Raw genomic sequence first — 12,832 nt, forward strand, 5'->3', positions numbered from 1 at the left:
TCAGCTTTTTAAATTTTCCATTTGCTTCTCCATCAGTCTTCAGGCCCTGGGTCGGTGAGGGGTGAACCAGGCCCAGAGAGAGCTGGGCCCCTGGAAATGTCACCTTCTCAGGAGGCTGGAAAGCTATGCTATCTGCTCTGCCTTGCAGGGTAGGATCCGCCCTGGAGGAAGGAACCAGACCAGGTAACACAAGAGAGCTGGGGGTTGGGGGTGGCCTCAGAGGGCACTACAGGTAATGGCAGAGGGTCTGGCCCAAAGAGGATGGGTTTCTGGGTTCAAGACTCTTATTTGCTTGAGAGCCACTGTCTGCTGGTAAACAAACAAACAAGCAAAAGCAACTGAGGTCCAGTTTTGCAGATTAGGGACATAGAGCCAGCCTGCTGTATCCACGGGCTCCACATCTGAGAAAGTATTTGAAAAATAAGTTGCCTCTGTACTGACATATATGGATTTGTTTTTCTTTGTCACTATTTGCTAAGCAACAAAGTATAGCAACTATTTACATGGATTTTGTATTGTATTCATTATCAGAAGTAAGATTTAAAGCAAAGGAAAGAGTGTGGGTAGGTGATATGCAAATACTACGCCATTTTAAAAATAAGGCACCTGAGCATCCTCAGAGCCTGGTGTCAGCAGGGGTCCTAGAACCAGTCCCCAGTGGCTAACAAGGGATGACTGTCTTCTGCTTCTTTGATCACCATCCAATGCCTGTGATATATTTGAGTGAGTATTGCATCTGTGTAAATACTACTGCATTATCTCAGTGCATTAATAGCAGTAACTGCAAACACTTAAACCACGTGCCTCACATTCTTGCTGGATCCAAGTCTGGGCAGTCTGGTTCTAGAATCCATGCTTTCCATCACCAGGCACCTCGTTATAATGTTCTTTACAACCTCGTGCTGAGAAGCCAACATCGTCACGAGGTTTCACTTTGAGAGGCAGTGAAGTACAACGACACTGAGCGTATGGAGCCCCTTGTCCTGTGCCAAGGTTCTAAATGCTTTTGCATCTATTTCCTCATCTGCTCTCCACAATAACCCTATAAGATGAGTTCTTTATTACCCCTATTTTATAGATGAGGAAATGCAAGTACAGAGAACTTAAGTCATGTACCCAAGATTGCACAGATGTGAAGTGACACAGCCAGATTTGAACTCGGTTTTCTTTGGCGTATTATGTGAACCAAGGCCTGCCCAGCACTGCTGACTGGGAGTTTGTTGTGGTTTTCTCTGAGTCATGGGGTAGAGAGGGTGGTGTTCAGTCCCTGGATTTGTGGAACATCTGTACTGGAGTTGTCGGCTCAAAGAATGCAGAAGCTGTTAAACGACTTGTCTTCTGTCATCAGCTTTTGTCCTGCTCAAAGAGGATGGGATTGCTTACTGGTGACAGTGAGGGAATTTTTAAATGGTAATGATTGCTTATTAAATGGGGTCTGTTACTTTTCCAGAGACTGGTCCAAACTGCTACACATGAAAGAGGACTTATGTTAAATAATTAGGACTCCTGGAGTGTGTTCTGGGATTCAGCTTTCTTTTTGTCTTTTTCCTGTCCTTAATCTTTTGGGGGGACACTTCTTCACTCTTCTCATGCTCTTCGATGAAAATTAAGTCAGGTCTGTGACCCTTCTGGCTGACCTCCAGGAATCAAAATATGTTAGTTGCTTCTAGTTCCAACACTGCCTCAGTTCAACAATTGCTATGCCCGGCCTTAAGGTCAAAGTCAGACTTTACACTTCGTTTCAGTGCAGACTCCGTCTGTCCTCCAACGGAGCAGCATGCTGGGAAGGGGCCTGGGATTCCCTTCTCATTAATACTTTGGTGTGATAGTCAGCTTTCTGTCACTGTGACAAAACGCATGAGAAAATCATTTTTCAAGGAGGAAATACATATTTTGGCTCATGATTTCAAGGTTTTTTTTACCATGGTCACTTGGTCCTGTCACTTGTGAGCCTGTGGGGAAGCAATAGTGTGTCATAGTGGAATCACATGGTGGAAGAAACCCCATAGCATCTTGGGAAGCAAAAAGAGAGAGAGAGGGAGAGGCCAGGGTCCCAATGTCCCCTTCATGGGCACAGCCTAGTGACATAATTTCTTCCATTAGACCCCACCTCCTAATGGTTCTGCTGCCACCAAGCCTTTAGTGTCTGGGTTTTGGGGGGACGTTTAAGATCTAAACCACACTGTGGTAGGCTGGCATCTGATGCCTGGACCTGGTGGATGTTTAAACCCACTGCTTTAACTCTTGGCACGAATTTGTGGATACTTCAGAGACAGCCTTCCTTCCTCATCTTTGGGGGTCTCTGAACAGCTAGTCCCTTGAAACTGAATGCCTAAGACCTTTGTTGGTTCCCGGGCTTCAGAGAGGTGCAGTATTAGTTTGCCAGGGATGCTATAACAAAATCCCACAGACTCGGTGGCTTCAATTACAAAAATTGACTTTCTTACAGTTTTGGAGACTAGAAGTCCAAGATCAAGAGGACAGCTGCTGACAGTGGCCTGACTCCTTGGCTTGCAGGTGGCTGCCTTCTTGCTGTGGCCTCAAATGGTCTTTCCTCTGGGTGTGCTCATCCCTTGGGGCTCTCTCTGTGTTAAAATTTCTAGTCATATTAGATCAGGGTCCACCCTAAAGGCCTCATTCTAACCTCATCATCTTTAAAACCCTTCCCCCTGCCAAATGTAGTCATGTTCGGAGGTGCTGGGGAAAGACTTCAACATGGAAAACTGAACCCATACTAGGTTGAATTGTCAGCTACTTTCAGCAGAAAAAAGACATGTTGTTCTCACTGCTTGAATCTTGTCATCTGAAACTGCTGTAATATGTAGGTCATGGCTGTACCCTCAGTTGACGTGGAAAACACAGTCGAACACAATCGAACCCTGGCCCCTGCCCCAACCCACGGAGCCTTCCGAGACAGCCTTCCTTCCTCACCTTTGGGGATCTGGGAACAGCTAGTCCCTTGGAGCTCAGAGTGTGATGACTGTACACCTGTCTGTTCCACCACAAGCCCTTGATCCTTGGGACTTCTCCGAGGGCTCATCCAGGATGAAAAATTAAACAAATATTGAAAAATGATAGAAACAAAAGTGCATGGCTGTGTCCTTCTAATACTCATTGATTTTTTAAGATCTTCTCAGGCGTGAAAACAAGATTCATGGCTGGCATCTTGACCCTGGATTCCCGCTTGCTGGGACATGCTTTCTTGATCAGGTGGGCGTGCCCAGCAGCAGGAGTGGGCGTGCCCAGCAGCAGGAGGGGTCCTGCCTGCCCCTTTGGATAACCAAGCCCCAGAGACGAAGCTGGGCTGGCAGCCAGGCATCCACTTGAAATGAGGAACCCCAGAGCCCCAGAGGGTCCTCACGGCATCCGTGGAAGCCATGGAGGCCACTTTTCAGCTTCATACTGACTCCCCAGGGGGGTCTCACTTTTTTCTTGCTGAAGGCCCCAGAATTCCTGGATTTTTTTCTCCAGCGTCAGAAATAATAGAATGACAGCACAACTTCATGCTTAGAAGACATGGGTCTTCAGAGGGAAACATAGGTTCTTATGCATATTCTTCTGTCTTCCATTCCTCTCTCGAAAGGAATTTTTCATTGAACAACAGATATTTACTCAGCTACTATTATGTGCTACATCCTATGTGAGGGGTTGGCGATAAAGTCATACACACAATAACAAAAGCTGTTGCTCTCCTGAAGTTTTACGTTCTAGAGCATACTGTGTGAGCAATTTGATATGTAACCTTCCGATCTATCTATCTATCTATCATCTAAACACAAACAGTTCCATGCTGCACATGTGATTCTGTGTCTTTTTCACCAACAATATTTTGGAGTTCATTTTATGTCAGCATGTATAGACCTTCCCCGGTCTTTGATGGTAGTCCCCTGTAGGATAATCTCCTGCTGGGAAATATCCAGTTCTAATATTTATTTTCACCAACAGTGCTGTAGCAACTTCCTTCTGCATACACTGTTGTACACAGAAGTCTGTACACCTACCAAGTCATGATGTGTAAATTAACATCCTCTCTGTGCCACAGTTTCCTCATCTGTGCCATGGAAGTTACACCAACACTTCTCTGTAGCCGTCAGGGAAATGCAAATCAAAACCACAATGAGACAGTGCTTCACACCCACTGGGATAGATACAATAAAGCAATCAAACAAATAATAAATGTGGATGAGGATATATGAATTGAAAACTTTGTACTCTGATGATGGGAATGTGAAATGGTGTGCCACTTTGGAAGATTAGTCTGGTATTTCCTCAAAAGGTTAAATGGAAAGTTAAAATTTAACCCAGCAATTTCACTCCCAGGTGTATTCCCAAGAGAGAAGAAAATATATGTCCACCTAAAAGTTAGTTTAGGAATGTTCATAGCAGTGTATTTAAAGAGCCAAAAGATGAAAACAATCCAAATGTCTATCATCCTAATGAATGGATGAACACAGAATGTGGTATGTCCATACATCAGAATATTATTCAGCATTAAAGAGATAGGAAGTAATGATAGATACTACAGTAGGGATGATCTTTGATAACATTATATTAAGTGAAAGAAGCCAGTCAGAAGAGACCATGTGTGTATAAACACATGTATGCATGTATGTGCCTACACACACACACACACACCCATTTATGTGAGGTGTTCAAACTAGGCAAATGTACAAGGCCAGAAAGTAGAGAAGTAGTTGCCAGAATCTTGTAGACTAGGGAGAAAATAAGGAGTGACTGCTTATGGGTATAGTATTTATCTTGGGGGTGATAGAAATATTTTTAAAAATAGCTGTAGTGATGAGTGGTCATATCTGAGAATATACTTAAAACCACTGCATTGTATGCCTTAAACAGCTGCATTTTATGATAGGTGCTAAGGTCTGAATGTTTGTGCCCCTGCCCCCCAGATTCACATGTTGAAGCCTAATCACTGCTGTGACAATGTTAGAAAGTGGGACATTGGGAGGGGACTAGTGCATGATGGCGGAACCCCTGTGAATGGGATTGATACCCTTGAAAAGAAGCTCTAGTCAGCTTTCTTGTCTCCTTTGCCATGTGAGGACACAGCAAGATGGCACCTTCCAAGAACTAGAAAGGTGGGCCTTCACCAGACAGCAAGTCCCTAAAATTTCCAAACCTTTGATCTAGGATTTCCTAGATTCCAAAACTATAAGAAGTGACTATCTGTTCTACATAAATCACTTGGTTTGTGGTGTTTTGTTATAGTAGCTAAAACAGACTGAGTGTGTGAATTATATCTCAAAAAAATTAATAGGGTTACTTTGAGGAATGAACAAAGGATAGACATGAAGTGGTAGAACGGCACCCAGCATTGTGTAAACTGTACCGATGTGGCATGATTTTTGTTATTGCTTCCAGAGCATGACTTCCTATAAGCAGAGTTGCTAAGAAGCCTAACAACAGGTATTCCGTTCAAAGATCCTACAAAGTTGCCTTAAAAAAAAAAAAAAAACTTTATCAACTCACCCTCTTTATGATGTAGTACATGAAGGTACCCATTTTCTCTCTCTCCTTTTCCTTCTCAAATCATCCACAGCCAAGAAAAACTGGGATAATATACACTAGAATTCACAGTAGTTTCTTTGGATCATGAAATCAGGTGTGAACTTTCGTTTCCTTTTCCTGTACACTTGTCTGTATTTTCTCATATTACTAAAAAAGAATATGTAATCAGTGTGTAATATTTGAAAAATACAAGCACCCTCCATCTGTCTTCCCCTGGAGGCTCCCAATTCTCGAAGCCTTGGTGGTTAGAATAGGAGACCCTTTACTTATTGGTGCACCTCAAACAAAGTCATGGGCCCTTCCTGTTTATGTTTTGTTGCAAACTTCTAGAAGAAACAGCCAGGGGGCGACAGATAAACACAGGGGAAAGACAGTTATTGTCCTAGGTCCCAAACCACTGTAATAAAAACATACCTGTGAGTAATCACACCCCCACCAGCTGCCAGACCCCTCAAGTTTGCAAATGCTTCCTATGCAGGGTCCCAAAATCTGTATGACATAGATATGGTGCAAAAAAAAAGGAGTTAAAGAAATTAAGTGACTTACCCAAAGTAAGTAAGAGGCCCAGGGAGGTATCTTAAAGATGCCTTAGTCAAGCCTTTCAAACAAGGGTATCTTACTACCTCATGTAAAAGTGAGGTCACGGGTAGGGCAAGCTTCAGGGGAGGCTGCTTCAAAAGCTGAGTCCTCAGGATGCCAGATCTTTCCATCTGTGTACTCTGCAGTCTTCCTGTTGCTTTCATCCTCAGACAGCAATAGAGTTCTAGCAATGACAGAAAAACATGGCTAGGCCCAGCGGGGAGGTATGCGATGGTTTGTCCCTAGAGCTTTCTCCTTGGAGTGAGGAAATGGTTTCTGGAAGCCCCTTCCCCACTTTCTGGCAGACATTTCTCACAGACACACTGTGGGTCCCATTGGCCCATCCTAGGTCACTATACAACTTGGGAACCAACCACTGACTGGAGTGGGAATGGAATTAGCTCTGGGCCAACGAGACCAGTCTCTGAGGTTTGTCATGGATCATTGTCCCCTGAGGAGGGGAGCTCCCTGAGCAAAACTGAGATTCTATTTGGAAGGGAGAAGGGAGAAGAGGAGTTGGGTGGGGAAACCAACAGTGTCTAGCGTCAGGGGACATTGTCAAACTCCTGAGTCTGTACTCCTGGTGGCTGTACTGCTCTGCGTCTTGGATGATTCTCCCTCCCTGTGCCACAGGGTGATTAATGAGTGTGGAGCTTGTACATCACCCACACCCGCCCCTTCTCTGTTAGTGGTCCAATCCCCTATGAAGCAGGTGGGGGTCTGAAGGTCTGACTTGGGCACATCCTGAGGAGTGGAGTAGTTATTTTTTAAAGACATACCAACATCAGTTTAAAAAACAACTACTCCACTCCTCCATTCCCCTCGGGAGAAGTCCCTTTGTGGTGATCTCTTTCTGGCAGGACTGGCTTGTTAATAGAACCCCGTTTTAGATTTAAAGAACTTTGGAAAGATGAGCTGGACCTTCCTTCACAAGAAGGTCATTCTTAGCAGACATGATGGACTGGAGGATCACTGGGCAAATCTTTGTCTCATCTCCTTCCTCTTTGGGGCAGGTGGACTTTGGGCTTGGAAATTGACTTGCTTTGGCCAATAGAATGAGTGGCTGTGACTCTATCAGAGGCTGTAAATATCGCTGACACAGTTTGGCTTGTCCCTGTGCTTTTATGTCACAAGTCTTCATTTTGCAGCAGCTTTGCAGCAATAGCTGACTGATATTTTGGGGGTATTGTCTAAAAGGATATTGGTAGTGTGGATGTGTAGGTCAAGCTGTGTTAAAGGAGCTTCTGGAACAGAAAGTATTGACAGCAGCTCAGGGAGGAAATGAACTGTCGATGTTTGGGTGAGTTTCTTGAAACAACCCAAATTCTAGGAACTTTCTATAAAACAGTTCTCTGACCTATTATCACCAAAACAAACTTCATGGCCAAGAAATTGCCACACCCTGAGTTTCTTCATTAATACCGAAATGTAGTGTAATGTGGAGGAAAGTGTGCCGGGACGTGATGTGGGGTTGGACCGCACTTCCGTACCATGGTTCTGCTGGTGTCTGGTCTGTGACTTTGAGCAAGTCACTTAATCTCTTTGAAACTCACCTTCCTCACCTGCAAGGGAGGGTTGGTTCTAAGAATAAAATGATCATGTATATGTTGGTTGTCAAACTGTGGATTTAGTGGATGGGATTTCTTTCCAGACAAAGTCAATGTAGAAAGTTGGTAACTGAATGCTGCAGTCAGTTTAAGTCTTCATCCTTTGGCACCAAGATTTTAATTGTAGGCTTCCTATTCAGAGCCCTTAGGGTTCCCTGCAGCCTACTTTGAAAATCCCTGATACAGTGAAGTCACTCTACAAATGTAGATGGTGATGACAGTGGTGTATGATGTCCAAGTCTCCTACCCGGTTTCCTTGGCTTCCCTTCTTCCTAGATCCCTCACTGACCATACTCTGAAAGTCACAATTAAAGATTTTGGGTGCCTATGTTTGGGCTCAGTTTAAAGTTTAAAATAAGGTCTAAGAGACTCAACCAGTCATCTTTTTATTTATTCAGTTGTGAGATGTCTCCAAGTGTCAATACCATCATCCATGATTACCCTTTAGTTGTGTGGTGGTACTTTGACACCAAGTCTCTATTTGAGCATAGCCATTTACCACCCTAATCTGTAAGTCTGTGTCCTCTCCAAGCACACATCATCGACCTGGGGCCCAACACGATGTTGGACTCCTTCACTCTTAGGTGCTGCACACGTACCCCAATCCCTGTCTCCTCAAGGGCATTGTCAGTGCACACATCTCTCTGACAGTATAACAGTAAGTGCAATCAGTTGTTACGAAAATAGATTCTACCTTTCGATCCTAATTTGGCAGCATGTCTACAAAGGGCTCCCATGTGTCCAGCCCGTTCGTTCCATTGGAACCACTCCTAAGGGGCTTTCATCTTTTAAACTCATTCCCCTGGGCCTTATGAGCCATTTATGGTTTAATAAGAATGAGCCCATCAGCATCTACCCAGAGAGAATTAAGTGGAGATGGAGTGAAGTGCTTTGGTAAGGTCTTCCCCAGGAATAGACCCTGAGACAAAAAATCAAGTGCAAGCAATTATTTGGAAGAGTTATAAATGTAGGCAAGTGAAATAGGTGAGGGTCCCAGCTCATGTGTCAATGTGTTGTCAAGAAAATGTGTTATCAATATGTGTTGTCAAGAAAATTGCCCCTCCCATGGATGACGGCAGTTAAATCCTTCTAGGGATCCCTGGGAACCAACATGGAACCCGCACCTCAGAGTCATCTCACCCAAGAAGAAAGGGAGCTGGAGCATTTACACACCAACTTCTTTTGGCATGAGTGGAAAATGCTTCTGGGGTGAAAATCCCCTGGATTTTCTATTCTTCCTCATGCATGGGCATAATGCACCCTGGTGGCCAGGGAATGCCCTTAGAGGAAGAAATGTACCGCTATGGAAAGTCCTGAGGGGAGAATGGGCAAGGCACTGAGAGAACCTGTGACAGTCCACCCTGGCACCAATCAGATCTTCTCATGTCCTCTTTTGAACCCATTCTCTTCTGTCACTGATGCTTCAAGGTGATGACCAAACAATTCCTTTGAGGTAAACCAAGGGACTAAAAATAGTGAATTCATGTTAAATTTGTATCTTTTTTTTTCATTTCCTGTCTCTTTACTTATCCACATTTTTATCAGTAATTTATACATAATAGTGGGATTTCTTTGTTGAAGGAGGCCCCAGCAGAGGGGTGGAGAAGCCCGAGTAGGCAAAGAAAGATTGCTAAATGCCACATTATCAAGCAAGTTACCCAAATGTGCGTAGTTCTGCCGGGGAACTCTGGAAAAAGACCTACCATATCCATTCCCCAGTGGCAATGTGCCGCAGTCTGGCTGGGCACAAAATCACGAGCCACTCAAGCAGGAACAAAGTTTATTTTTTGAAACTGCCGCCAATGTCCGGTCCGCGCCTGGGAAGATTTTTCCACCCATGCGGCCTCCTTTCGGACCGCTGAGAGAGCTCCTCCCCCGGAACTCCCTCCTACTGTAGTTCCCCAACCAATGGGAACTCTCCAGGAGTCCCTTAGCCGGCCTAGGTGAACAGCAGGAGTCCAATATCCATATGAATGCAAATCTTAACATAATCATATCATCTCAATGGCTAGCTGGTGTCACCTTTCGACCAAAAATGCCATGCATCATATACTTGGCTCTTAGCATCTCCCCCCTTCTGTTTAAGTAACAAGCAATCCGGCTAGGGACCGTGCCTGTTAGGTTTGTCCAATTCAACATATGGTTCATCGGAAAACTGACTTTTAGGCGTCAGCCTCCTGTCTTAGGTTGATACCACTGCAATTGGATCATACCCGTCACTGACTACCGGTCCAGCATATAGCCATACTTGTGGATAGGCCTATGTACCAGTGGGGGGGTGAGGTTCTTTGCCTCACCTCTGTTGGCCCCCAAAATTAGACCATCACTAGTAGAAGGGAGGAGGATACAGAAATGTCATGACACCAAGTCAATTAATGGCTCCTAGGAAAAATTGCATCACTGGTGACACATCAGCAAAGATACGCTAGCACTACCATAATTCGCTGCATCAACAAATAGATCACAAAGCATACAAGTGATACATAGTCCAGGCAAGTTCTGTAAGCAGTTCAAAGCAGAGGAATCTATCAATATGTCCATATCCTCCCAAAATAAAGCATACAAGTGATACATAGTCCAGGCAAGTTTTGTAAGCAGTTCAAAGCAGAGGAATCTATCAATATGTCCATATCCTTCCAAAATAAATCGACTCATTGATTGAGCATTACTTGTTGAGTTATAAATCATTGATGTATCAGTTTACACGGTTTGTTGTGATAACTCTGGAAGAAGTTGTGGTTTGGTTTTATCTTTGTCTTCACCGGCACTGGGATGAAAATAGGAATTTTGACAATGATGCTAAAAAAAAAATATGTAACATTTCAACAGGTACTAAGAAAACAATACTTAGAACAATTTACATTATCCTGAACAGAATTATTAAATATAATGAAAAGGAAAGGTGAAAGTAAACAAACAGATCTGTTAACCTTCTATTTGTTCATATATTAAAACAATCCTCAACAGCTGTTTACCCAAATTAAATTAAACTATTAAAATCACGTGAATAATAAAAAAAAATTTTTTGGATCCATGTGCATGAGCGCTCCTCATATGTGATATATGGACATACGCACATACAGACATACAACACAAAACAGAAGTGTGCACACGTAACATATAACACATAAGACAATAGTAAAGGCCTTGTAGCTTTACCTAGGTGAAATCTCCATTGCAATGTTCAAAAACTCCACAGTCAAAAAATAAAACTGATCAGAAAAAACATTAACCTAGGTCTGTATGAGCTCAAAAATAAAATAGAACTTTATGATGTGGGAAAAAGCAATAATAAAATAGATATTGAAAAAAGCATCCTGGTTAATCACTGTCACAGATGTAAGAATAGCCAAGCTGGAGATCTGGAGAGCTGTTATGGATTTGAGTCGAATCATTTTCCTTTTGGTCTGTAGAAATTGTTTTAGTTAATCTCTCTGGAATCCAAATTGGCTGCTGTTCTCCCTGTGGAAAAACACAAACAGAGCCCCGACTCCAGACTATCACTGGGTCAGGACCTTTCCATTGTCCTGTTAGAATATCTTTCCAAAGTACCTTAGGCTTATGTACATTTTTTGGATACAAATGTCTTTCCGCAGCACTAAGCCCTGATGAATCCAAATTTAAAAAGTTTAGAGTAAAAAGGGTTATTTTAAGTTTATCTTTGGGGGATATATACCCCTTTCCAATTCCCTCCTTTTGTTTTAATAAGTACATTTTAATAGTTTGATGAGCTCTTTCAACTATGCCTTGTCCCTGTGGATTGTATGGAATTCCTGTTATGTGAGTAATGCCAAATGATGAGCAAAATTGTTTAAAAGAGGTGGATGCATAAACAGGACCATTATCGGTTTTTAACTGTTTTGGAACGCCCACAGTGGCAAAATTTTGTAAGCAATGAGCTATAACATCTTTAGTTTTTTCTCCGGCATGAAGGGAGCCCATCAGAAATCCGGAAGAAGTATCAACTGTAACATGTAAATATTTTAATTTTCCAAATTCTGGCAAGTGTGTGACGTCCATCTGCCAAATATGGTTAGGTATCAGTCCTCTAGGATTGACTCCAAGATTAACTTGTGGTAAAAATGTCACACAATTTTGACATTGTTTTATTATATGTCGGGCTTGTTCTTTAGTTATTTTAAAACGCTTTTGTAAAGTATTAGCATTGACATGGAACCTTTTATGAAAATTTATAGCTTCTTCTATTGTGGAGAAAATATGTATGTCATGTGTAGATTTATCTGCTAACTCATTGCCCAAACTAAGGGCTCCAGGCAATCCTGTATGTGCCCTGATATGTCCTATAAAGAATGGATCTTTTCTGTCCCAGATTAGACTTTGTATAGTGGAAAACAAAGAGAAAACAGTAGAAGAAGGGGAAATCCTACCAGCATCTTCAAGGGATACTATAGCATTAACTACATACTGACTATCAGAAAATAAATTAAATACAGAATCTTTAAACATCATAAAAGCTTGTAATACTGCATTAAGCGCTACCTTTTGAGCTGATTGTTTGGGTACTAAAAATGTGAAAGTTTGATCAGGGGTAACTACTGCTGCTGTACCATTATTTGACCCATCAGTGAATATATTTGTAGCATTCATGATAGGGTTTTTTTTTTTCATCTTTGGAAAAACTACAGGATGTTTAGACCAAAAAGACAACAAAGGATTAGACGGTAAGTGATTATCAAATGAAACATTAGATTTACACATGATTATTGCCCAAGTATTTAACTCATTAGCTAACTCATCAATTTGATCTATAGTATATGGAGTAATAATTTTATTGGGAGAAATCCCAAACACTCCCTTGGCTGCTTTTATTCCTTTGAGTATTAGTTGTCCTACAGCCTCAGGATACCTAGTAAGAATAGTGTTAGGAGAATAAGATAAATGTATCCACAATAATGGACCTTCTTGCCAGAATACTCCTGTAGGAATATTTTTTGTTGGCAGTACAATAAATAATAAAGGCAAACTTATATCAATTCTATCCAAATGCATATTTTCCATATATGTTTCAATGATTTTTAATGCCTTTCTTGTTTCAGGCGTCAACATGCGGGGTGAATTTGGATCTGATGGACCTTTTAGAATATCAAATAAAGGTCCCA

General features: G+C 42.3%; 1 protein-coding gene across 2 annotated transcripts in view; it reads left to right on the top strand.

Moving 5' to 3' along the window:
* Prr5l (proline rich 5 like) overlaps positions 1-12,832 on the top strand; it is a 157,566-nt gene continuing 144,734 nt past the window's right edge. Inside the window, exon 1 of one of the 2 annotated variants that reach the window (XM_058583351.1) lies at positions 1-183. The gene's annotated coding sequence lies outside the window, so the exon portion shown is untranslated. The remainder of the gene's footprint in view (positions 184-12,832) is intronic. The other variant, XM_058583365.1, reaches the window with a different exon arrangement.

This window comes from Marmota monax, unplaced genomic scaffold (genome assembly GCF_021218885.2).
Source record: "Marmota monax isolate L192 unplaced genomic scaffold, Marmota_monax_Labrador192_F-V1.1 WCK01_AAM20220418_F8-fsc00047, whole genome shotgun sequence".
NCBI classification, from domain to species: Eukaryota; Metazoa; Chordata; class Mammalia; order Rodentia; family Sciuridae; genus Marmota; species Marmota monax.